The sequence below is a fragment of the Camellia sinensis genome, chromosome 9 (genome assembly GCF_055761805.1).
Source record: "Camellia sinensis isolate YWXY chromosome 9, ASM5576180v1, whole genome shotgun sequence".
Taxonomy (NCBI): Eukaryota; Viridiplantae; Streptophyta; class Magnoliopsida; order Ericales; family Theaceae; genus Camellia; species Camellia sinensis.
Window position 1 is genome coordinate 115871261 of NC_138969.1, and position 5122 is coordinate 115876382.

Below are 5122 nucleotides of genomic sequence, written 5' to 3' on the forward strand. Positions count from 1 at the left end.
AATTAATTGGATATACGTAATTCCATGATCAAATTCCAACTTTTTAAAATACATTTTTAAAATTATTCTACTCATTTTTTCTTTTAAAAACAAATGTGGGTCTCATTTTGAAGCTTTTAATTAATTTGATTTTTGAGGAATGGCTAAAGTTGAAACAGTAATTCAAAAGCTTGTTTTGAAAACTAAGTTAAAAGCTAGCTTCATATTTTTTTTTTTTGAACAATGTACAAAAAAATAAAATAAAAAATAAAAAAGTGATATAACGGAAAAAAAAAACTAAAAAATTAACTTTTAAATCCAATTGTGAAAATAGGCCAAATAGTCAATTTCCAAATCAACCTTGAATATCTACACAAATGAATGATTGACTTGTGTTTGTGCCAATACAATAAGCCCCTAAACAATTTTTTGGTTTTTTGCAGGGTTGGGCTTGAATTCTGCAGCACTGCCAAAATTGACGAATCACTGACAAAACTCTCTCCCTCTCTCAAACCAGCTGTTAATGTTGGGGGCATTGCCCTTAAAAAACAAAAGCTCATGTGCAAAGAAGAAAGACTCCACGATCAGTGTTCTGTTTTCAAGCAGTGGAACAATGTGCGTTCACAAAACCCAAATGCACCACAATAATACAACTATAATCGTTAAATAACAGACCCAAAAAAAACAAAAAACAAAAAAACAGAGTTAAATTTCTCAATGAACAATATGTTCGTTTTTTTTTCTCTTTCTATAAATTTCAAGTTTTCATTTTTACTGCTACAAATGATCCAGTCAATAAGAATTCAGATATAACCAATCACAGAAAAAACGATGGAAAGAAAACATTTTCATTTCAAGTTTCCAAGAAACCGGTCATCCTGAGAATTGAATTCCGAACTTGGCTCAAATCCCTTCCCTTGAGAGTCCTCCCATTTCCACTGCACACCGAGAATGCCATTTTTCCCTCGTAAATCCGCCGACCCAATATCACATGTGGCGGCGCAAACTCTCCTCCATCGTCGTCCTCGTCGTCATCGAAGAAATCCGATTCCACGCGCTGAAACCATGAATTCCCAGAAACCTTTTCCGGAATATTCACAGGAACAGAATTATTTTTCTTCTTCCTCTGCTTGGGCTTTGTGTTTCTCGGAACCCGGGAATTCAAATGACCTGAAAAGTCACACTTATTAATGTCGTCATGGTGATACCCTTCAACATTTTCCGGGAAAATGACCTCGGATTCCTGGATTTCTTTTTCCATGGAAAAATGGAGTGGGAATTTAGAGAGACGAATGGGTTTGTAGAGTTTAATAGAGGATGAGGAATTGGAAGAAAGGAGAGGAATGGAGTGGGAATTTATAGGGAAGGCTCTTCTCCCTTGTGAACCGTAGTGAGTACACTATTGATTGATTGTGTCGTGAGATGGCGTCACTACTACTGTAGAGAGGCGTTGAGTGCGCTCTTGGCTTTCTTCTTCCTTGGCTCTCTCTCTAACTAGATGGCTTCATTTCTCTCTCTAACAAAGTTTTTTCTCTCTCCTCTGGAGGCGTAATTAAGCTGAGACAGGAGTTTTGGAAAGATGATAAAAAGTGATTTTTTTTTTACTTTCAGGTTTTTAATTTTTTTAGACAAATAATTTAAGAAATTGGTAAAAAATTACTGTTAGTTTTTTTAATTAATATTTATTTATGATGTCAAATCATAATAAAATGATCAAAATATCTTCATTCAATTTAAAATATTTACAACTTCACTTATGTAGCACATCTTGAACTATAAGGGATTGAATTATAATTTCATCAGCCATTGAAAACCAACTTCTTAAATATTTTTAAATACAAAAAAAATTAATTTTTAACTTTTATTACAAATTTTAAAAAGTGACTAAAAGCAAAGGACGCAAAAGAGGCCTAAGCAGCTCAGTTTGTTATGACTCACGGCTTTCCTGTTTATCTTGTGAAAACTGTATGTATATATTTACTTGACTCTTTTAATGAGCCAAACAGTGAGCCAAACAGTGTCTCGTTACTACCCTAAAACCCATCCCTCAATTACAGGGTTTCTGTCAAAATCTGCAGAACAGTAAATAAACAAAATCTAATCCTTTCCATCACCCTCCTTACTGTCTCAATGACTACTATTATAATATACTCTCTCAAAATAGGGGACCTGGGGAGCCAAACAATGACTACTATTATAATGTGAGATTCACTAAAACTTTTAAGTAGATTATATATTTTGATGGCCTTGTTTGGTTTAATCAAAACCATATTCAACATCAAACATTTCAAATTAACCATATCAGATTAACCATATCAAACATTTCAAACCCATTACATACATCTATATATATATACACATATACATCTATATACATCCAAAATGCAAATTATATATAATACACACAAATATATACATGTTCAACATAAATCATCAAACCCATTTCACCATTTCATAAATCAAACCCATTTCATAAATCAAAACTATGTTCAACATCAAATATTTCAAATTAACCATATCAAACATTTCAAACCCATTACATGCATATATACACATCTATATACATCCAAAATGCAAATTATATATATCATGATATATATAATACACACAAATACATACATGTTCAACATAAATCATCAAACCCATTTCAAACCCATTTCATAAATCAAACCCATTAAATAATCAAACCCATTTCATTAATCAAAACTATGTTCAACATCAAACATATCAAATTAACCATATCAAACATTTCAAACCCATTACATACATATATATACATCTATATACATCCAAAATGCAAATTATATATATAATGATATATATAATACACACAAATACATACATGTTCAACATAAATCATCAAACCCATTTCATAAATCAAACCCATTAAATAATCAAACCCGTTTCATAAATCAAAACTATGTTCAACATCAAACATTTCAAATTAACCATATCAAACATTTCAAACCCATTACAGACATATATATACACACAAATACAGTGATGCATTTGAATTTTGAGTCTCAAATGCCTTCGTGGGAAACTTCATTAAACCCATCTTCAACTTACATTGTCCCATTTTGTTAGCAAAGCATATTGTTTCCAACTGAGAGTTGAGTTATGGGGGAGAAAAGGCTGGTTGTAGATCTATAATTTGTAAATAAATAAATAATAAATAATATTGGATATTTATAAATAAATAATAATAATTTGAATTAGCTCATTACAGCAAACCATAAATAATATTGGATATTTATAAATAAATTATAAATAAATAATAATTTGTAGAGAGGGGAAACAATGGAGTCATTTTCCAACTTTAGTGATAGGCAACAATGGAGTCATTTTGCTGTGGCAGAAATACGGATTGGTAGAGAGGGGAAACATGACATGATCTTGTGAGGTGTGAGAAATGATGAAAATAATTAGAAATATGTTCAAGTCCTAGTTCAATTCTGAGAGAGAGAGAGAGAGAGAGAGAGAGAGAGAGAGAGAGAGAGAGAGAGAGGGGGGGTAACCGGGGACTGTGATTGTTTAATCAGATTAAACATTTCAAACATATGAAACCCACCATATCAAACATTTCAAACATATCAAACACAAATACATACAAACCCATTATACAAACCCATTTTCAAACATATCAAACCCACCATATCAAACATTTTTAATCAAATTAACCATATCAAACATTTCAAACCCATTACATATATGATATATATAATACACACAAATACATACATGCTCAACATCAAACATTTCAAACATATGAAACACAAATACATAATTGTTTAATCAGATTACATATATCAGATTACAAACAAATTGTTTAATCAGATTACAAACCCATTACATACAAATTGTTTAAACATTGTTTAATCAGATTACAAACCCATTAATCAGATTACATATCATCAAACCCATTACATATATCAAACATTGTTTAATCAGATTAAACATTTCAAACATATCAAACCCATTTCAAACCCATTACATATATGATATATATAATACACACAAATACATACATGTTCAATATAAATCATCAAACCCATTTCATAAATCAAACCCATTTCATAAATCAAAATTATGTTCAACAAAAATTAACCATATCAAACATTTCAGACCCAAACATTTCAGATTAACCATGTTCAACATTTCAAACTATGTACATACATATATATACATCCAAAATGCAAATTATATACCATGTTCAACACAAATTATATGTTCAACACAAATACATACAGTGACGGTGATGCTCTGGCCGGCGACAGACTTCGGTCCGGTTCCGGCAGTGACGAACCCCTGTTGACGGCAGAGAGAAGATGAAGACCGGAAAGCACGGCAAGGGTTGGGCTGGGTTTCGACAGGGAAGCACGGGAATGGCTCCAATGGAGGTAGAGAGAGAGAGAGAGAGAGAGAGAGAGAGAGTGTGTTCAAAATTTGAAAACACAAAGAGAGGAGAGGCGTATCTGTGAGAGAGAGAGAGGGTGTGTGTTGAGAGAGTGTGTGTTGAAAGAGATGAGAGGGAGATGTTTTTGACCCTCAGATTAAATGAATCTAATGGTCAAAATTTGGACAAATGGACAAATGTCCCATCTGATTTGAAAAACAGAGCTCCCTTATTATATAGATATTTACTTGACTCTTTTATTTTTATTTTGAACTTCAACTTATCGCTCTCTTTCAACTACATTGGAACAAACTGTTGGAAATATGCACTTTATAATTTTTTTAAAAAAGAATTAGTATAATTTTATTTTTTAAAAATTTTAATTTAATAAAATATCATAAACAAACATAATATGATACATAATTAAAAAAAATACATGAGTCTTAACTAAAATAATCTTATAACTAAAGAAAAAAAATGATATAATTAGAGATGGATATGGTTCACCACCAGGGTGGTAGTAGAGTAAAAAGATGCTGGCTTTTACACAGGTGAACAAAGCTCGATTTCTGGAGGGCACGATTAGCGACCCATTTATTTAGTGAAGTTGACGGTGCTATTCTCTGCTCATAACTTTGTCTTCTGTGTTGGGGATTAATGCATTCCCCGCTGATCCTGATAGTGAGTCATTTCCTTTAAATTGGATAAATCTGGCCCATATGTCGGAGCCTAGGGGTTGTAATGACG

At 32.0% G+C, this 5122-nt stretch overlaps 1 long non-coding RNA gene across 1 annotated transcript; it reads right to left on the minus strand.

The window, feature by feature from the left end:
* Nucleotides 1-689: 689 nt before the first annotated feature.
* Nucleotides 690-4579, minus strand: LOC145798725 (uncharacterized). Its single transcript, XR_014340194.1, has 2 exons — nucleotides 4228-4579; nucleotides 690-1149 (listed from the first exon to the last, which is right to left on the minus strand). It is a non-coding gene; the product is annotated as an uncharacterized LOC145798725 (long non-coding RNA).
* Between the last annotated feature and the right edge of the window lie 543 nt (nucleotides 4580-5122).